Here is a 23,418-nt window from a genome sequence, read left to right on the forward strand (position 1 = left end):
GGAACAGATCTGGCAATATACAAGATTAATTTGAAGGATGAAGTCAGTGGGTCTGACCAAAGGACAGCAATAGCATAGGAAAGAAACACAGGTTTTAAGTGGGAAATAGGGGAGGTATATTTTAAACAGCACTTTGAGAATACAGTCATAATACAACTGTCTTCAAAGGCCTGTGCTATGAAATATCTGTGGAACAACACTTCTGCCATTGGAACCTCTGATTTCCATTTTCTTCCGATGTTTTTGACAGAGCCAGGAGCCTGTAGATGACTTTCCTCCAGTCCCGTGGTGATTTAGGAACTTGAGATAAACACAGGGCTTTAGTTTCCCATCTAGCGCTTTTCATAGGCATGACACTCATTTTGAGATCTGAAAAGAAAAACAAAATAACAGAAGCTATAAATTAAACTCCCCAGAAAACCAGCTTGAAAGGAGCATATAACTGATAAATTGTCAAGACATAAACCCTTTTTTGCCTTCAAATTAAGTGAATATTACAGAATATTTTTCAGTAATTTCTAAAATTGGATTAATTCAATTTTTTTGTGTGTCATGGATTTCAGTAATCTAAGTAGCTCCCACAGAATTAAAATAGAAGAAGATATGATTTGGGATGTCTGGGTGTCTCAGTCAGTTGAACATCTGACTCTTGACCTCATACTTCTGAGTTTGACTCCCATGTTGGGCTCTGTACTGGGTATGGAGCCTACTTTAAAAAAAATAGTAATAGAATTTAAACAAAATTCACTCTTATTTTGTTAAGTGCTTATTGATTCTCTAAGTGAGAGCCTCTGGAGCCTTTTAGATATTTCTGTCATAAGGGACATGGGGAGGATCCTACTTTCAAAAAGTTTAACAGGTATCATACTCATGATGGAGCTACACAGAATTAGCATATTTTAGTTACTTTTATTTTAGGCTGAGATTTTATCATTTCATTGTCTAAGTAAATGCATTTGAGAGTTCAGAAATAAATCCATATATCTAAGGGCAATTGTCTGAACAACAAAATGATAAATTGCAATTACAATGTGTATTTTTAAGCTAGACAGAAGATCTTGTTAGTTGTTGATGACATCTCAGATATAAGGGGTCATATGGAAATAAAATAAGGAGAGGTAGGTGTCCTTGCTATTTAAAATGTGTGGATAATGATATAAATCAATGTAGATTTCTTTGAAAAATTTTATATGTAAATGGTTAAATTTACAAAAAATAAATATTGACTCTATTTTTAAAATTTGATCCTTTTTGGAAATGGGGAGATGGCTTAATGACAACTCAGTGATCCTTTCAAATCTGAGAACCTATCTCCTAAATTTTCTAATAATGAATGCTGCTGAAAAATTATGTGCTAGTCACAGGATAATGGAATCATAGGAAATTTACCATTGAAGATACCCATGGACACAATGAGAACCACAGGAAATGTATGCCACAGAACTCCCTTCTTCAGTACTCACTCTTCCACCCATCCATTCATTCCTAATGAATGCTCCCAGTGAGTACAAAGATTGCAAGACACGTTGAATTTACTTGGGTTCACAACCTGCTGGAAGCCTGATATTGTTCATTTAGTTTACACATAACGTGCTTCAAGTCTTATTGGCATCAATTACTAGAGCTTAAGGATGGTAAGATTAACTAGAGAAAAACAGGATTTGAGTCTTGAAGGAAATGGGGGAACTAGGAAACCAATTGGAGTACAACCTCCTACAGGAGGGTCAACAAGATGGGATTCACCAGAAAGAATGAACCAAGAATTTCCACATCCTAGAACTCACATATCATATCTGTATCTAACTAGCAATATCTCTGACACTGCTTAGATTTTGACTTTTGGTTTGTTGCTCTAAAGCTGTTTCTTGTTGGGGACAGCATTTATCTAGAATCTGGGGTGGAGTGAGTACTAACACCATTGGCTAACCAAAAAACAGGTCATTGCAAAGTTTGATATAGTAGGATACCGGGTAATAGAGGAGAGACATTTGCAGTGTTAGCTTTGTGCTGTGATCGGGTAACTTTACCCTGCATGGCTTGAATTGGATTTTAGTTTAACTAAGTGTTCTCTAAAATTGCATGTTATTTAGCCAGTAAAGATAGAAAACGGTGGGAAAAGTCGACTCATTATCACTAGCCCAAACCTGGTTGCACGGTGGATGTTAAAAAAATATGCGTCATCATCACGTAGTTGTGAATGTATTTAGAAGAATTGTATCAGATTCATTATGGAAGCTGTATGAACAAGATTTTCCAGTTCTGGCCCTCAAATCCAGTCAAAGTAAATAAACAATAAAATAACATTGTCCATCAAATTCTAGTAAGTCAGGAAAATGGCTTTGAATTCTTTAGAAATATTTGAAAGAGCGAAGATAAATTTTCGGTTTTGAGGCATAGTTATATTTGAATGTAATTAACCAGAAGTCCCATTTCTTGGACATTCTAATTATTTGAATTTCAGTTTATATAGGTAACTTACACTTAACTATGCCCTGATAAATAGGGAATATTAGTTCCCTTTTTAGTTAGTTACTGAGAGAAGTTTACTTTAGTTAGTTTACTGAGTTTAGTTTAGTTAAACTTTAGTAACTAAAGTTTACTTTAGTCAGTTACTGAGAGAAGGCAAAGTAGTTGATAGAAGTATGACTTGATGTCCTAATTGTATAAGCAAATTCTGCAGTAGAGAGTTCAACGTGTCTCCTGTTTGTCAAGGCAGATGAGGCATTTGGGTAAGTTATCAGTTCTCTATTTCATCAGGTATTTTTTTTTAAAGCTAGGAACATTTTTCTTTCATAGCTATGAGAATTCATAAGAGGTGCTGTGAATGTTTGCACTGGTTGGGAATGTATTTCTAAAGACCGCTCCAGTATGCCTCTCAATTCAGCAGCAGTCCATCCTGCTTGAGGACCACAGGAGAAAAGAATGTCTTCTGCTGGCCTGGGGTTTAGAGGTACCAGAGCAGACAGACACAGGCGCCAGGCCTGTTCCCTTGCATCAGATCAGAAGAGTTGCCGGTCCCCCCCCCCCCATCTTTCACTTTGACAATGTAGAGGGCAGTTTTCACTTGAGCCTTGAAGAAAATTCAGTTGGCATATCCTCCCTCTGGTTCTCTCTCCTAGTGCTTTGCCCATGACCTCCAACATCCCGCAAATTGGAAGGACTAGAAGTGTGTCAGCTCACCTAACACATAGTGATGGAGAAACGTAAACAAACAAACAAAGAAAACCTTTCATCGCCATCCCAAGAAGTGAAGAGGAGAACAAAAGCTATAGGCATTTCCTACTATGGCAAGAGCAAAGCCAGGTGAAGGTCACTCCTCAGATCTTACTTTTGCTTTAAAAGCAGTGTTTAATTGTTAGTCATGATGCACTGTGGGCAGAACAATTAGTTGTATCTATATTAGATCTAAGCTGTAATTATTTGTTACATTAATCATGACTAGAGTGAGAATTTAATTAGTCACGAACATTAAGTGAATTTTTCTGAAGCAAGGAAAAAATGTTTTCTGTTGTTTGGTGCATCTGATTAAAGAGAGGGCACCACAGCTGGCTGGAAAGCTGGAAGGGGCAGGACCTTTAAGCTTTGCTATCTATGGACTAAGAAATCTGGATCCATCACCACGTTTGTGTTTTGTATCCAAATGGCAATACTGTGGGCAGGTTCCTCAACACATGTAAGGGAAGATTCTGGAAATTGACTGTCATCTAGTAATTCAGAAGGGCCATCTGATGTCAGTTTTACCTAATTCTTCTGTGTTTCCCTTATTTATTCTATATCTCTGTTTTCCTGATGGCAAAGATGTTACTAGAAAAATCCTAAGAGTTGGGGAAGGCAATGCCCAGGGAGAAGTTCACATAGAGTTAGATTAGTATTTATCTCTGTGTAGTGTTTTGAAAGGAGCAAAGAGACATTTGGCATTCATCTAATCACATGCAGCTAACATCCAGTGCCTCAAAGCTCTGCAATCTGTACTCTTTTCAAATTAGAAATATAAAGATTTTGGGGGGTACTTGGGGGAGGAAACAAAGCATAAATGTGGTGGCTGCGATAGTGTGGGCCACAATGTTTGATAATGTGACACATTAAATGAGTCACATACGTAGAGCTGTTATCGCCCCAAACAGCTCTACCCTGCTGATTCGAGTGAAAACTTTTAGACAAACTCAGCGTTCTTTTGCTCATTACACTGACCTGTCAGAAATGACAACTTGGCCCAGTCTGGTTATTCCATGCTGACAAGGTACCATTCAGGCTTTGCGGCAATAATGTCAGCTTTTAAAGGTGCAATGTACTTAAGGAAGCTCATTTCTATGATTTGGCCAAAAAGAGCCATTTTCCTTGTCAGTGGTGAGGAATGCCTTAGTTTTCTTTAAATTAGGAGTCGTTTTCATGGAGATTGTTCCTAGGAAAACCTGCAGAAAGGAGAGAAGCTATTTTTTGAAAGGTTTAAAATAATTTAGCCTACTGAGCAATGGTGTGATTACCTGGTGTGTTGAAGACAGCCAGGGATGCTTTGCTCTGTCCAAAGCATACTTCAAAACTACCAATAATGCAACAAATAAAACTTCAATTCGGTCATGAACAGTATGCACCATCCCCTGCAAGCAAAGAGCAGTGAGTTGGAAAGTTTTTTTCTATGTAGTTTGGGACCACAATATGCAGAATCTGGGGTAAGGACAAAGTAACAATGTGACAAGGTACAATACCTGATCCAGAAGCAAATTTCTCCTTTGCCTAGGGTAGTGGAACAGAAAAAATACTAAAGCTAGCATTGGGCTTTACAATAGATTCAGCAGTAATGTAAATAAAACTTGTTATGAGCTAGTAAAATGGGACAGAAGACAGGAAAACAGGAATAAACTAACACTTCCTTCTTTGACTTTTCCTATTAATACAGTAGTATAGTTGAGTCCACTCAATACCATGTTCTTGGCAGGACTGGGATTACGTTTTGATGCTTAAATCTGAGTTTTCTACACTCCATTATTTTAATATACTACCTCCAAAATCAGATAAATTAGATAGATAGATGATAGATAGATGATAGATAGATAGATAGATAGATAGATGAAAATAGTTTTGTATCAACTATGAGGATGCCTAAGCTCTATTCACCAAGGCTAGAGGTTTCAAATCCAATCCTACTAGGCTCCTGGGTTTCTGCTCCCTGTTTCAAGCTCCCTGGTACATTCTAGTACTGACTATTGACAATATCTAATGAACTCCATAGCAAGCTACACTAAAAGCTCATAGAAGATCATGGAAACATGTTTTTATAATTTATTTATTATTATTTTTAAAATATTTACTCTCTATTTTAACATAAGAGCCCTTTGTATGGGCTTTAGATTAGATTCATGTCATACTGAGAGTCTAAGTTTCTGAGTATTGCCAATCAACTGTTTCCAAGTGAGGAAATGCAGGATGACCAAAAACACAGTTTGTCTATCCTTTTTTCTATTTTCTGTTCTTATGTTAAGGACCTAGAATCTTTCCAAAATATTCAACACCTAAATATAGGAGTTAAAATTTCCACAAATACACATCCCAAGGTTAAATTACCTGAGTAACTGAAGCTAGATTTAATTTGAAAAATAAGGTGCTGTGATTGTACTTCTAAAAGTTATCCTCTGGACCTAGTCATCAATTGACCAGTGGGTTTTGATTAAACAGTTAGGATACTTGTGCTATAGTAAAAGTATCTTATCCTCAAAGACCTTACAAATGAGCAGTGAGGACACACTGAAACATCAAAATCTAAGGGATAACACAATATATGTTTTTTGTTTCTTTGTTTTAGAGAAAGAGGGGTAGAGAGCAGGGGGGAGGGGCAGAGAGAGAGAACCTTAAGCCGATTTCATGTGGGGCTTGATCTCACAGCCCTGAGATCATGACATGAGCTGAAATCAAGAGTAGAATGCTTGACCAACTGAGCCATCCAAACACCTCATGTTTTTGATAACACAATACTTGAAGAATATGTGTCTACATATGCTATAAACTTCTGAGAACCAGAGGAGGTCAAAAACAAACAAAAAGAAAAACGACCTAGGTAATCATAATGGTGTTAGTGACTGCCCTAGAAAGCAAAGAGATCTGAATACAGGTACTCAGGAACCATTATAAGAGTGAGTTTTCATGAGAAAAAAATTAAGCAAAAATGTTTGAGGAGAGAGTGAACTTTGGTTAAGAGGTCTACTGTAGTTGTGAAATAGATCATTTTGAGAGGAAAATTTGGAACCTCACCGTAAGGAGCTTTGAATGACAGGTGAAGGAGGTTAGTAGGGATATTTCCCTGTACTTATTCTCCATTTACCATCTCCTACATTGCTGAGAGTAATGAGAGTTTATGCTTAATTATTTTTAACACATCACCACTGCAAATTTATAATTCTTGTGGCTCAACACACAATAGCAACTTTCATTTTCTGTATTTGTTTCTGTTTAATTTCATTAATTTCAGTTCACTCTTTTTTCATTCAATATCGCTAAATGTTTAGTGTAGTGGAAGGCTGCAATAGTGATGCTGAAATAAATTTTATGTTTTCTATTTACTGGCTTTCTATTTACTAGCTTACAGTGTAAGTACCCTGGAAACCTTTGTCTCTATTAGTGTTTTCTTGGAGAACTGTCCTCAGACACACAAGTCAGGCCAGCAGTATCAAGAAACCAACTAGTGGGGGGCTCCTACGGGGCTCAGTTGGTTAATCATCTGCCCATCAGATTCCCTGCTCAGTGGTGGGAAGTCTATTTTTCTGTCTCCCTCTGCCCCTCCGCCCACTCCTGCACTCTCTCTTTCTCTTTCATATAAATGAATAAAATCTTAAAAAAAAAAAAAAAAAGCAACGTGATCTTCAGAAGGCACTCTCCCTGCTTTGTGGAGGATCATGAGATTAATACTACTTATTAGTTTCATCATTAATAGTAACAATGCTGCTTTTATGTGTGTAGAGATTTATGGATGAGGGGACGTTTTCACATATTTCACTTCTTTAGTTCCTATTAGTGTGGCCTTGTGGAGAGAAGGTCACTGTCTTCTCTAGGCCTTGTTCTTTTGGCTCTCTTGGGACACGTGTCTGTGTTGTGTATGTCTCACAGGTGTGAAAAAGAGTGTTTCAGTAGTTCACAAGAGAGTTTAGGGTTTCAGATCACAGTGCATCCCCTTTATGAATCATGCATTAAACTTATGCAGCACACTTCCACATTCTTTCTCTCATTTGATCCTCATAAGTTTATTTTTGTCATAAAGTATATTTACATATTATTCATATTTACAGTTCTTCTCTCATCAAATGAAACCAACAAAACTTCCACAGGCATTGCATACCAATTTCTTATAACCCAATACTGTCAAAATCATTGCTTCCCCTCACCTATCTCCCCTCTTATTTTGCAATAATAGTTCACTGTTCTGGTTCCTTCCTCTGACTCTTATGTATCTGCATCAGTGATTCTCAGATAATCTGTCTCAAAGATGGTACTTCCTCCTCTTCTCTTTTAGTGAGAAATATAAAGCTTTCTTTCTACTAGTAACCTGACCACTTTAATTTTTTTTTTTAATTTTTACTAGTTGATTTTAAGCTTAAAAAAAAAAAAAAAAAAGATCACTTAGAGACTGAGTATGGATTTATCTTCCAGTGGACAGGCCCGAATTTTTCTGGCACAGAACTTCCCTTGGCTAGATAGGATAGCTCTGCTTTGTTCAATTTCTTCTGCTTTCTTCAACCCTTAAAGAACTTTATATTTTTCAATATCTTTTCTCCCGGTGGGGAGGGTGGAGGCGTGTCCATTCTATCAGGGATAGAGGAAATCCTAGATATAATCCTTTTCCATCTTCAGATTAGGACCTGAAATATTAACTATTGAATAACTGAATCATATGCTTTGTCCTTTTTCTCCTGTAGATGATTCATACAATGTTGTCTAAATTTATCCTAGTGTTCCATACATATGAAATGTTCCCTTTATGACCTGCACTAAACCTAATAGTGAAAATCATAATATGCATTTTTTAAAAAGATAAATTCCATTCTTACCACACACAGTGATATTATATAGTATCCTTACACAGTTTTCTTTTTATGCTTTATTCTTTAAATTTCATTTCTCAATTTTTCTGTACAACTTTATATTTGAAAATATATCCCAGACGTTCTCGAATTTTACCTGAAGTCCCACATTTCTTCTAAAAGGCTCCTTGTATTCTATCCTCACCTCACTTTTCTCCTTTCTTTTTGCTTTTCTTTCTCCTTTCTCTGGTCCCCTCTTTTCTATTAATTTTCCTGTATGGAATTCTCCCCATTCACCACTGGTTTTTATTTTCTTCGTCACTCCATCATTGTTACCTGGTAGTGCCCTTTCCTCTACCCCAGTAAGTCTCAACTGGGATCAGTTTTGCCCCCAGATGGCATTTGACATATCAAGACATTTGTAGGTGTCATAGCTAGAAGTATGGGGTGCTGTTGGAATCTCATGCATAAAGACCAAAGAGCCCCACAACAGAGAATTACCTGGTTCAAATGTCAACAGTGCCAAGATTGAGAAATGCAACTTTACTCCCACTGCTGTTCTAATGCCTTACACACGAACTGCAGCTGGTTCTAATACCACACTGTTCTTAAACATCTCAGTGTAATTTTTCTCAAATGTAGTATTTCTGTGATGAGAGAGTCGACTACAGACCACACATAAAGTAAAAGGTCCCATGAAATGTTCAGATTGGCATAAAGATTTTATTTTTACATATCGTGTCTGCTCTCCTGTGAACCTATCCAGGTACTGTTTTCTAACGGGGATCAGGCCACTCGTCTGTATGGAATATAAAAGAGGACCTACCACACCATAAAATAAATGTGCCAAGTAAAATGAAGTTTAGAAAATTCATGCTTAGCCCTGATGACCTCCCCTTGCCTCCTGAATTGTGAGAGCTCATATGCTGGTATTATTTGGGGATAAACCTGTCTGTTTCTCTGACAGTAAGAATGCTTTGATCTCAGTGCTTTGAGATCTCATTTATCTTTTGATCCTCTAGCTCTGTGCCCAGCACAGGACTTTACAACAATAATTCTGAATAAATATATTTTTAAGTAGCATACCATGGTCACCTCTGGCTCATTCCTCTTATGACTTAATCTCTTTCCTAACCAACTACTGATTATGGTATGAAACATTTTACACATTACACACCATATATTTAGAAGGTTTTTTTTAAAAAAAAGATTTATTTTTATTTATTTATGATAGACACAGAGAGAGAGAAAGAGAGAGAGAGAGTCAGAGACACAGGCAGAGGGAGAAGCAGGCTCCATGCTGGGAGCCAGACGTGGGACTCGATCCCGGGACCCCAGGATTGTGCCCTGGGCCAAAGGCAGGTGCAAAACCACTGAGCCACCCAGGGATCCCCCCTATTTAGAAGGTTTTAATGAGGAAATTATCTATCCAAATAAAAGTTTGTCTTTTCCAAAAAAATACTCATATCATCACCTCCATCTTTTATTGTCTTCCATGGTTTATCTTGAAACCGATTAAAATTTTCCACCTCTTTCTGACTTACCACTGGGCCTTCTCAGCATTTCCAGAAATTTATCAGTATTTGTTGTCTCCAATCTCTAACATTCTCTTCACTATAAAATATTATTGTTAATCTATTTATTTTGATGTCCTGGTTATTCCATTTTTTTTCCACATGCAGCTGCAAAGAGTCTTCAAAATCTTTCTCTGTGTTCTTTCAAAGATTTTACAATGCCATTAAATCAGCAACACTTTCCCTTCATCAACAACATAATGTTTGATTTTCAAGGATGATTTTTAAATTTCTCAGATAGGTTTTCAATATGAGTCCATAAATTTATCCTTTTTCATATAGTCTTTCTTCCTACTATAAATAAATAATTTCAGCAATATTTTAACCTGGCAATTTCTTATCTCAAATCCAAAAATCCTTCATCATGGTTGCATTCTCTAAGCTACTCACAGATAGTGGCTTTGCCTTGTCTTTCTTTCCTTCCTTTCTTTAAAAAAAAAAAAAAAATGTGGCCCTATCTCCACAAGTTTCCTCATTTTTTTTTCCTGTCCCTCCCCACCCCCCCACCTAGGTTTTATCTATGTTCTCTGTGTAACAGTTCCAAAGCTTGGAATATTTACTTTATTCAGTAAAACCTCAGTTTCAATCCCTCACCTTTGCAAGTTTCTTTCAAAATCAACACAAACTTATTTATACATCTTTTCAAATTCTTAAAAATTAACAATAGCTATTATAAAATACCAAGATTCATTTTCTGTTACAAAATACAGATGTCATTGCTTGTCAATTCAAAAATCAGTCCCATCCTTTTCCTCCTTAATGGCAGCGTCTGTCTCTAGAATGGTTCTGAAAATGCCAAATGCTTGCTGTTTCAATCTCCCTCGCAGCTCAGACTGCTTCATAAGTCTTTTCTAGCCCAAGAGAGATATGAAGGAGTTATCTGAGAAGTTTCTGGGAAAGATCATCTTCTCTAACAAGAGGGAGATTGTGAGGAAATCCTTCTCATTGTCACTCTTCTGATTCTGGACATCATCTTGGGTATAAATGAAGTTTGGGACTAGTGCTTCCTTGGCCACAGTGAGATTGTGTCGGTACTTGGGACCAGCAGGATAAATTGGTGTGAAAAACTTCGATCTGAGCGGCATCATTGTGCCTCAGAACGAGTAATGTAGGATGAGAGCTATGATGCTAAGAGTAATGTCAGACATTTTTGGAGGGTTTACTGAATGCCGAGCATTTTATACTCTTTACATGTATCATCACATTGTCAACATAACCCTAAGTGTTTTTGAGAGCTATTTCCCCTTTTACATCTGAAGAAAGCAAAGAACAAAGGAGTTAAGTGTCTTGCCCATGGTCACACAACTAGTCAGGGACACAGCTAGAATTGGAGTTCTGACAGGCTGGCTCCATATTCTTACCATTAAGTTATACTTTCTCATCAGCCCAGGGGTCACCTGCCCCAGACTTCATAGTGCATGAGGTCATTGTGTCTGAGATGTGTAAGACACTGTCGCCTAACATCCTCCTACTTCTATGTGAAAACTCCTTATACACAGTCATTCTTCCGTCTGTTGTAGATATCAATTGTCCTGGCCCACTCACCTTCATTAATTCATTTAGTTGTTCGTAATCATATCCTCCTAATATAGATTGTAAAAGTGAGCCATCAAAACAAAACAAAACAAAAACAAAAACAAAAACAAAAACAAAAACAAAACAAAACAAACAAACAAACAAAAAGTGAGCCATCTTAAATCCTGTAGTCCTACCTCTTCCTGTCATGTCTACTGGCTGCTATTCACTCACTTCTCTCCTCTTCCTCTTTCTGGTTCCTGGTTTCACCTACTATAGTACAGCTGTTTTTATTCACTTTGTCCCTGCTACATCTTCATTTCTATGAATATTTCCCCTTATTTCTTCATCCTTAAAGTTCAGATCAACCACTCCTCTGAGAGGAAAGGAGGGCACTCTCTCTCCATCGCCAACTCTCTAGGCTCTTTTTTTTTTTTTTTTTTCTCTCTAGGCTCTTATATTTGTCTCTAGTTACTCTGCCTTTTCTCTCTTCATTTTACTTCTCGACTTCATCCTCATTACCCTCCCTCCTATTTTCTGAAACTCTAATCAGCTGTTCTTAGTAGCGTGTTATTACTGAACTGTGAGGTCCTTAAATGCAGGGACTATCTTATTTACTTACTTTTTTGTTATTTAGGGGAAAGAGTTTGCATCCCTAGAGGCTATCACAGAACCCAACACCTGCTAGGAGCTTGAAAATGCCCATTAAAGAAAGGAACACGTAAGTGAATATGTTAACGAGACTTCGAGAAATTTTCCTGCATTAATTTGAGCAGATGCTACCAACTCCATGGCTCTTTTTTTTCTCCCGGCAAGAGTCCTGGAGTCTGTCTGTTGTCCTTGGTCCCTTTTAATTATTCAATTTTCTTGTGCAGTTTGGATAGATGTGTCCTTTTTGTCCCTAGAAGCTATCCAGAGTCCCCTTTACAAATGGTACTTATTCTCTGCACCTAAAACCTTCTACCTGATTGTACCTTTTACTTAAATGATTTCCTGAGCTTCATCAGTAGCTGATCTTTAGATGTCCTCTGTGCAGCTATAACTCATCACAGTTCTTAAACGAAAAGTGCCCATAGGCACTGCTTCATCCTCAAGTGAGTGAACAGGGTGTTTAGCCTTGGCCTATTCAGTGGAATCATCACAAAGTTCTCGAAACGGTATTGGTCCTTTTTACGTCTGACACCGTCTCTATAATAAATTCAATTTATCTTCTCATCTAATGCTCATATCAAATTTCTTGCGTCCTGGATTTTGAATTACAGCAAATATGTCCCTTGGTATATCTAGTAGAATTAATAATCAGGGTCCCCATGATGTGAGCTCTTGCCAGGCCTCTGCTCTCATCTCTGGGGTCACTGTTATCCACAAATCTTCCCATGTAATGATTCCCCTCACTTCTGGAGATGTACATGTATGTTGATCCCTTCTTCCTCTTCCTCTTTTATAGGAATGTTCACAAAGCCTGCAAAACCTGTTTTCTCTTTCTCCACACTGACATCCTTTTTTTTCCTGTTCCCTCCCCACTTTTCTCTCTTATCCCAGTTATTTGTTTCCTTCTGCTTGTTTTCCTCTCACTATTATCAATAGCTCTGCTATGCAATGATAATTATTCATGTTATTATTGCTGTTGGTTAAACATCTATAAGTCCAGTTTTCTACCTGACATGTCTTGTGTGTTTGTGTGCATGCATGTGTCTGTATATTTTAATATTCATAATAGCTAAATGAATTTTTTAAATGAGAAAACAGACTTTGTTTTGAAGTGAGAAGCTCCAGATCACATATGATGATAATTGATATTAATGATAGCTAACGAACATGCTATGTAATCGGTGTGAACATATAGATCTCACTTCAGGCTTGTATGTATCTCATATGTATGTATCTCATAACTGCCCAATGAGATATGTTATTTTATGCTTTTTTTAAAATGAGAAGACTGAGATTTGGTGAGATTAAGAAGGTTGAATAGAATAAAGTCACATAGATAGTAAATTGCAGAAGAGAGATTGTAATTATTTTCAGAACTTATTTATATCATCTGACTCTTGATGCTTGTCCTAAACCTTAGCCAATACTTGGCATTGCTATTATTCTTGCAATATAGCCAAGTAGAGAAACAAACACAAGTCATGTGTAATATGTGTAATATGTCTTCACTCTCCAGCATTTTGCTCCTGCTGAGGCTGATTTTATAGTTTTATTGTGTGTGTTTCTTTCTCCATTATTTCTTTTTGGCATATGCTCATATGACACCCTCTCATATAAGTTCTTTTCTGTTCCATCATCATCAGCTTTACCCCTACACTCTTCCCATGCTCCAACATCTTTCCCAGAATGCATTGTTCATTCACATAAATATAGTACATTCATTATTGGCCATGTACCTACTTGGAGTCCAGACAAAGCTTTTCCCACAATGACTACTGAGCATTCAATGGCCCAGTGAGTGTTAGTGTCTTGCTAAAGGCTATATCATGAATTAATGGCATAGGCTGGTCTAGAAGTAGGTTTTATGATTCCCATTATGGGTTTGACTCCTTGGTCTCATGTTCCATTATACCCTACAGCCCATGGCTGTGAATTCATCTCAAGAGTTGGCTTTCCTATGTAATTCTGAGTTGCTTCAATTATTTTTCCCAAAATGGATTAAAACTTCCTTTCCTTTCCACTCCCCTTCACCCATAATAGAGTCAATGATATTATAATAGCGTTGTATGGTGACATATGGTAGCTACACTTGTGGTGAGAACAGCATAATGTGTAGAGAGATGTTGAATCACTGTTGCACACAAAACTAATATAATATTGTATGTGAACTATACTCAAAAAATAATTTTAAAAAACCCTTGCTTTTCCCAGAATAACCAGTGATGAACTTGTTCCTAAATCGTAGGATCATTCTTCAACTTCTATTTTAGTTAGTATTTGCTTCTTTTTCTTTGCAACCCTCTTTTCACTTGGCTTCATATCACTGAGCTCCCTTAGCTCATCTTTTCCACCTCTCTGGCTGTCTGTTGTCTTCCATGTCCTTTGGAGACTGCACTACTTCACCTTATGGTTCTGTCCTAGAATCTCTTCTCTTCCTATTCTATCAAGTTACTAGGTTTCACTGACCACCATGTCTTCATTACAATCTATATATAGAGTAGATATACTGTCTATTTCTAGTTTAGATCTCTCTCCCAAGATTCAGACCCATATAGGTTACAGACTACAAGAATAACTTGAATATTCTCTGGGCAACTCAACATATGTAAAACACACTGATAATTTTCCCTAAAAATCATATTCCTTATCTTTGTGTATGGAATGGCATCCTTCTATGTGCCCTACTCATTACCATTAGTCTTATCCTTAATACTTTTTTACTATTACCTTCATATCTAGTCAATTATGGAGTCTTATTGCATTCATCTGCCAGTTGTCTCCCAGCTCTATCACTTCTCTCTATCCTCACCAGTGCTACCATAATTTAGGTCTACTGCTTTAAGAGTCCAACTCCTGACCAAAAAACTTACATGTGATTTTTCTAGCCTGTTCATAATTGTAAAGGCTTTCCTGGCAAACCTTATTGGGAAAGCTGTCCTTCCCATAGCAGACTTGGTGTGTGTGGATGAGGGAGTTGCAGTCAAGAACCCTCGACTGGCTGTGCTCTTTGCTTAGCCATGATTTTCAAAGCACTCATGTTTTCTTTTCTTTCTTTTCTTGTTGCTAACATTCACACTTTAAATCTCAGTTTAGATATCGCTCCTTCATAAAATCTTTCTCTAAATCCCCAGTTTCAACTCAGAATCCCCTCCAGTCTACCCCTACATTGTTTGGTATTTATCCCATATTACCATCTGTTACCCATTATCATGATTGTCTTTTATATATTGTTAGTCCCCATTCACTGGTGGGCTTCACAAGATCAGGGAACCATTTATCTGGTTAGGGTATATTCCCAGTGTTCAACCTAATCCTGGCATGATACATGCCTGTAGAAAGGATACTGAACATGGGACAAATGGAAGAAAAATATATATGATCACATGGAGTCCATGAGATGTCCCATTTCATGCCCATCTCATGCCTCCCTCTACCTATTAGGAGTCTGAAAGGCAGATATGCAAACTTTTAGTTTGTGTTTTCTTGGACTTCTGAAAAGCAAAGAAATTCCAGTCAGCTCCCCAGGTGAGCCTTGAACTGATGGGGTCTGAATGGTACCATAATTACACAATGGTACCAAATTACAGAATAGTGTCTGTTTTCTTGGAAGAGACTGCAGTGATATCTTGCCTGCTTCTCACTCACTTGTTCTGGGGTTGCTGGGACAATATTTGTCAGATGATACTTCATGGACTTTATGTGCTTCTTCACAAATGGAAACAACAAAATTCCAAATGGCAACACACGGGAAAGGCCAGAGTAAAATAATAAAATTTGACATGTTCAATTGTCAAAGCAGTCCAGAAAAACAAGGTGATATGAACAAAAGGTTGCAGAAAGGAAGATAGATCTGGAAATCAGCATGAAAGTTTCTGTATGGTTTACATTTTCATTATTAGAAGAGGTGAGTGTCTGGGTTTGAGAACTTATTTATGATCTATATGGGATCTCACCTCTACTTGATACTAGTTATCACTATATCAGCCCTTCATAACCATTTCCAAGATGAACTAAGCATTATATTATAAATCATTTGAAATTGTTGCATACTGACTTTTTTTTAAGTGTATATTGCTGAGATAGGAAAAATCTGACTGCAGAATACATAGTCTCAAATAAAATGTTGAGTCTGAAATTCTAGAATCTATTGTGGTAATACCTGGGGCAAAGCCTTTCACCTGGACATTTGGCATACCATGCTTCAGTGCATTCTGTACCATAACTTGTTTCTACTGGATTTGGAAATACTGGGTGCAACATTGACCTATAGGCAGAGCCTGAAAAACTTGTCCCGGGATCCCAAAATTAGAAAAGTAACTAGTGGAAGAACATCAATATTCCCCTTTCATGTTGGCTCCTCTGAAGGTTCCGACTACACTTGAGTTTATTTATATTGCCTTTTCAACCACAGAGTATCTCCTAAGTGAGTTTGTGTGTGATATTTCTGTAAGACTTTATCTTAATAATTAGAATTTACATAATTGAAGCATATGGGAAGCTTTAACAATATTTAGTCCTCTCTATCTTATAGATTGGAAATTTAAATCCAGGGAGGAGAAATTTTTTTATGAAGAATCAAGCAAAATTTTGGTGGTGATCTTCTCAACCTGGTTAAAGGAGCTCTTTCTCCAGGTAGTCAAGCTTACCCTCATTTCTTGAACAGTTGAATGAGTTTAATTTTTCTCCTGAAGAAAAAAAAAATTTTTGTTTCTCCAAAGTCTTCTGAATTGGTGCCTGTCACAGAGATATGAGCAAAAGATGAAAACAAATAGTTACAAAGATACGATCATCATAGCTATCTGGGTTTCTCTGTGTACTAGGAATTCCTGGTTATGACATGGAATGACAGTAGTGATAATATTCAGTGTGGACATAGAAAGTTTGTACATCAAAGTTTATAGTAATAAGGCTACTAGTCAAAAACAATGTAAACTTTTGGAATAAAACTACCTCTTTATCTATCTACCTATCCATCCACCCATTTAGCTACCTACCTATCTATATCTTTAATGCATTTATGATCTGAGAAGCAAGCAAGGTATTCTTTGGAGTGTTGAGAGATAACAAGCCACAAATTTAAGAAACCCAAAGAATGTCAAGCACAATATATAATGAGAAATCCCCTGCTAGGCACTGTCTTAGAAAACCACACAGCACAAAGACAGAGGAGAAGATTTGAGGCAGAGAGAGAGAATGATTGCCTTTGTAAATGAGTGAGAATTACTGTTCCCTACCAAGTCCTTCTAGCTGGACCAAGAATCAAATTGAAATCAGGCAGATCAAAAGGGGAATCCACACAGACACGAAAATTCCAAAGGCAGTCAGCCAAAATGAGGTATGCATGTCATTCTAAACTAAAGAGATGGGGGTCTGGGTGGGAACTTCCAAGGGAAGAAATGCAATTCACAAGCAATAAGAAGAACAGCTATTTGGTAATTAGATGTTTGCCCTGCCACGTGGATGGGCCACTCAGATAATTTATCTCTGCCAATAACGCTTATTCTGGGAAAGACCCCCAATTTAGAATCTTCAATAATTTCTCTTGATCCCACGGGGTCTCTATTGTCTTTGGATCTAAGTAATCTTTTTGCCAAAATGGTTCACCTTGGGGTAGCCCAGCCTTGGTACCTATACCTTCACAGGAACAAAAATGGCAAATGACTTCTAGTACCACCAATACAAGTCAGAAAACAGGAGAGTGAGGTACTGAGAGAACATAACTTTCACATCTGACAAATGCAAAGATTTCAACAGAGGAAGTCTGAGTTCAAAGTCTGAGTTCAACCACATTACTATTATGCTTTTATTTCAGCCAGAGTCAACCAAATATCAAGCTGACTGATGGTCTAAGAAGTTAAAACTGCATTTATCATTTTTTTAAAAATAAAATTGACATTCTCCCACCTTCACTATTTCTACCTGTGCTATTTTCCTTCCCTGTCTCCCTTAGTTTTGGATTTTGAATGTTTGTTTACTTCTTCCTCTTTTTCACCATCTTCTTTATTTATCTCAGGACTTATTAGCAATTTTTTCTCCTTAACTTCAGAGATGACCTCTATTCTTCAAGTCAACAATTACATACCAGAATCACATTTATCATCTCATTTCTGGAAAAATAAACCCCAGGTAGCGTATTTTATATTTCTTAGGGTTCCCTCTACATGTTCTTCTAAATATTTAATCTAGTCCTTTAACATGCTGAAGTAAAATAAAAACATTTAATCAGTTTTTTGGGGGCAACAAATGCTTTCAAGTACATTACCTAATCTGATCTTCACCATGACCCTGTGAACTCGATATTACCTTTATTCCCATTTTATAGGTGAAAATGCTGGCTTAGTAGAGTTAAATGATCATCCCAATTCATATTACCTTTGAATTAAAGCTGAAACCTAAGCCACTTGAATAAAAATTCCATACTTGTTTTAATCTACCATTGAATCCCCTCCTATTGTACCTGATTTATTTTCAAGTGGTTTGTTTTCTATGAGACAGTCACTGCATGAAGCCTGATAACGATCCCAGGAGGTCACTGCAGTGTTTGGTGGATGTTCCAGAGATTTAGAAATGGAACTACTAAAGGTATTGCTACTTTGGCTCTCCCCTTCCTGAGTTATAAATGTAACAAGCTGATTATTATAATGATACTTCATTCCAATAAGAACTGAAATAGGACAATGAAATCATGATACTTAGCACTTATATAGCACTATTCATTTTCCAAGCTCTTTACAAACAGTAATTAATTAGAGGAGGGCAACAGAGAGTTCAGCTGATCGGGTGATGCACATGAAATAAACCAACTCCTTTAGAATTAAGATCCAGAAAGAAAGTGCCTACTTGAGATCCAGACCGAAATTGGGGGCAGGAGGGAGGTGGTGGTAGTAAGGGGTGAAAAGACGTTTTTTAGAAAATCAAAACTCTCTTCCTTCTGAGTTGTCAATATCATCAGCCTTTGAAAATAGGCTTCTGCCATTTGAATTATAAGGGGATTTCAAGTAGGACAGGAAATGGGAGTTAGTGGAGTGAAGGGAAAGACCAGATAAGAAAAGAAAAATAAACTATATGTTGAGAATTCCACTGTAAGCAGATAGTTCTTAAGAGTACAAAAGGGGGGGGGGGGTGAGCACATGAGTGGCTTAGCCTGTTAAGCATCTGCCTTCAGCTCAGATCATCATCTCAGGGTCCTGAGATTGAGCATTCCCTGCCCCCACCCCCCACCCCCCGGCCCCTGCCCCGCCAGCTCAGGCTTGCTCTTTCTGTCTCAAATAAATTAAATCTTAAAAACAAAAAGGTACAAAGTACAAAAATAATGATTTGATTTTCAAGGAAAGAAAATGTGCCATTCATCCACAGTTGTTCTACCTCAAGTTTCTCCCTTGAATCTAAATGTGTCCTAGTGGCTGAATGGGCTGCTGATTACTCTTTTTTTTTTTTTTATTCTTCCTATGATTTATATATTTATTTTTAGAGTGAGAGAGAGAGAGAGAGAGAGAGAGTGGGGGTGGGGAGGGTCAGAGGGAGAGAATCTCAAGCAGACTCCCCATTGAGCTCTGAGCCAGAGCGGGGCTCAATCCCGTGACTCATGAGATCATGACCTGAGCTGAAACCAAGAGTCAGATGGATACTTAACCAACTGAGCCACCTAGGTGCCCCTGATTACTCTTTTAAGGAAGAGCTATGGGAGAATGAGGAGACAAAGAAGTAAAAAATAATGCTAAAAGTAAATAAATAAATAAATAAAATAAACCTGAGCCTCATAAGATCGTCCCTTCCCTCTGCTTCAGACTCTGTTTCAAGAAGTAGCCATAAGGTCAAGTTACAGTTCCTGTGTCTTCAGGGTTACCAAATGGTACTCATTCTCCATCATGCTATAGGGAAATGTGAAAAATTAACATGACTGAAGCCATTTAAAAATATAGCTGGTAAAAAAATTAAAATATATATATATATAGCTGGAGTGGTCACTGTAGAGAAGATGCCTTACTTTTCTTTGTTTGAACAGGGCCAAAATCTTTGGCTGGATATAATGGTAATTATTTTGATCAAATACTTGAGAAGTAACAGGAGAACACACATCTTCATCACAAGACTGATAGTTGTGGACTTTCTGAAGATAGCGTCAGTAGTCAATCAATTTGAACAATTTAAAAAAATAATAAAATACACAATATATAACAAAAATTCCATACAGCTCATTGATTCTTAAGGGTAGCAGAATTTACCACCCCAAAATATACCTCTTGAGCTGGTTATCTTGAGCTGGCTATTAAGAAACAGCAAACATAAGAAAAGATTTGAAAACAACTGAGTAGAAGTTACCCTTTTCTGTGGATTCTTTATATTTATAATGAATATGTCCATTTGTAAGGGTATTTGCCTTTCTGTACCAGAAAGGGGAGGATGAGTAAATCTCTAGAAACTCTTATTGGGGAAGGCAATGACAGCTCTGAATAACCACCTTAACCTTCTTGGGTATCTTCCATGCAAAGAGGGGTATATGTATTATTGAACTTCAGTTTATTTTTCTCCTGGTAATTGGTCTTTTATATTATGGGGGGATGGGGAGGTCTTTAGCCAAGAACCTAGAAATATAGAGGGAAAATTTTTTTCTTCCTCTACAATTTTCAGAGAATCTTGCTATTGATTTTTGTTGCATATTGTATGCTTTATATATATATATATATAGAGAGAGAGAGAGGCAATTGATAAACTAGTGTAGTTGGGGCATGGATGTTGTTAGCATTTTCATTTATGTTAATGAGTATGATAAAAGTGAAACAAAAAGAGCTACATGTCCAAATTTCACTTATTCATCAGTGGTGTCAGTAACTTCTTTGACAAAGAAGCCAAATTGGATAATCAAATAATATTGAAAGTTTTTTTTGTTTTGTTTTGTTTTGTGTGCTATTCATAGACTTGGCACACTTTGAAGTTTATTCTGCACTATTAACAGTTTCTCAATTCATTTCTTACTGCATACAATCACCATATAAAGTTGTGATTTTTAGTATTTGGCAATGTCTTTCAACTTTGACTGATTTTCAGCTTCCAAAATGACATCACTGGATACAGAATTGGGAAGAGATGCACCTTAGCACATTGTTATGATGTATTTACAAAAACATATATAATGGGCAGCCCAGGTGGCTCAGCGGTTTAGTGCTGCCTTCAGCCCAGGGCCTGATCCTGGAGACCAGAGATCGAGTCCCACATTGGGCTCCCTGCATGGAGCCTGCTTCTCCCTGCTTGTGTCTTGCCTCTCTCTGTCTGTGTGTCTCTTATGAATAAATTTTTAAAAATAAAAATAAAATAAAATAAAAATTCATTAAAAAACATATATAATGTCAATAATCTCAAAAGCATAGATAGTGGTGAAATGTAGTAAATTATTTATAAAATTATGAGTTTACATATTTACTACCATGATTTAAAATATAGTCTGTTTAACTTTAAGTTAAATTTTATTTTTTTTATTTATTTATTTTTTTTATTTTATTTTTTTTTAAGTTAAATTTTAATAATGGTTGTGCTTAACAATGGCTTGAGAGGCTCACAAATTTCTAAAGATGTAACAATTTCCTATCATGAGCCAGTATGGGTTGATTTCATCACACCATTGGGGATGAAACAAGTCTTTGAAGCATTCAGATAACTACTGAACAGCCCACACAAAGACGGCAGGAGGAATGTTCCTCTGATAGAGAAAAGTATGTACAAAGAAAGAAAGGTAAATAGAGTATGGAACCCATGGGCAGCAACAAACAACATAGTGCTTACTATGTGATACTCACTAGCACCAAGAAGGTTTAGTGATACTTGGTATGTGAAAGTTACTCCCCCACAAGTACTTGGAGTTTAAGGATGATGATAATTTTTAAAAATTACACCTGTGATATACAAAATACACAATATAAGATTGATTCCTAGATTGATTTTTGTGCAAAGAAGGGCATAGTCACTTCAACTACATGACTCATTTAAACATAATCTGAAATGGAGACTATCTTCTATTTATGTCTGGTGAGGGTAGAGATTTTAGATATGCTGATTTTGCTGCTTTCAACTCTAGTGAAAGGAGGGGTTTGAGAATCACATATAACGTAGTTACATGGTACAGTTACTAGTATTCTAAGTCTGACTGAGAGGATCAATAGTGCTCCTGAGGGAAGGACTCAAACTGGAAATCCAGAAAAAAATCTCCTCCAGATAAATGGTGATTCCAGAGGATAGTAGGGACCATAGGGTGGGGAAAGGGAGGGACAACATAATGATTCATGCCAGTGATTTCATTCTTTGTGATCTTATAAAATGTCAAAAATTTGGGGTAAGTGAAAGTTTTGCAAAAGTTGGAAACACACACATATGCACACACATGTTTAAATATTTACATGGCATATAGATGTCCACAGTGTACTAGAATTTATATTAAGAAAATTCCTTTGATTGACTACCTAAACTTTATTCCTAATATTAGTCTCCTTTTTTTTCCTCCTCCCACTGTAGATGTTAGAATGCTTTTGCAGACTCTCTTGAAGATGGCAGCGGCTATGTGACCTAGTTCTGGGCCATAAGGCATAAATACTTAAATTAGCTCCCAAGGAAAGGAGCCTTCCTGAGTCAACCAGTCTGTCATTGAATCCAGAATAAGGAAGTTCAACCAGAATTTATTAATGTTTGGAACCAAGGGGCTTCTTTCCCCTGCCTCATCATTACCCATTTCTGCTTCTCTCTAAATGCCTGCTTTATTTCTCTTTCTCTCTCCCTCCAAACTTTCTTTCATCTGCCTCTTGATTCATGTCAATTAAAACAAAACAAACCAAAAAGATGAAAAAGTGTTGTCCCTGGATATCTTATGTGCCACCTTGGTATCAAAGCAAATATTATAACTTTAACTTATAAAAAAAAGATTCCTCAATATCTTAGTTTGGTAGGGCCACCATAACAAAATACCACAGACAGGTTAGCATAAAAAAAAAAAAAAAAAAAAAAACAGATTTTAATTTTCTCACAGTTCTAAAGTTTAGAAGTCCAAGATTAATGGGTCCCAAGATTCTTTTTTTTTTTCTTTTTTCTTTCTGAAGCCTCTCTCCTCAGTTTGTAGATGGCTGCCTTCTCTCTGTGTCCTCACATGGTCTTTCCTCTATGCCCTGATGTCTGTCTTCATGTCCACATTTCCTTGTCTTATAAAGACACCAGTTACATTAAATCAGAGCTCACCCATAACAGTATCATTTTAATTTGGTCACCTCTTCAAAGGCCATATTTCTAGTTACAGTCATATTCTGAGATACTGGGATTAGGACTTCAACTTGTAAATTCTGGGAGAACACAGTTCAGCTCATAACACCCAATTTTAGCTATGTTCCCTTTTGTCTATATAGCGCACCCTATGATTTATGTTCGAAGAGCTGTGGCTAATAGGCAGCAAAGAAGGGAAAATACCAAGGTATTTGGGTAACAATCAATGAAAGAATCAGCAACAGTTTCACCCATACTTCCTTCTATATGAAAATTGTTAACCTAGGCAGCAAGGTAAATCAAACTATAAATTAGTTTATTAGATGGTGAAGATGGATAAGTTTATCTAGCACATTCAAGATTATAGTAAGTGTCCAATATGTGACACGGACATTAAGTACTATAGCATTTTGGTGGAGGAAATTATT

Source organism: Canis aureus, chromosome 6, assembly GCF_053574225.1.
Source record: "Canis aureus isolate CA01 chromosome 6, VMU_Caureus_v.1.0, whole genome shotgun sequence".
NCBI lineage: Eukaryota > Metazoa > Chordata > Mammalia > Carnivora > Canidae > Canis > Canis aureus.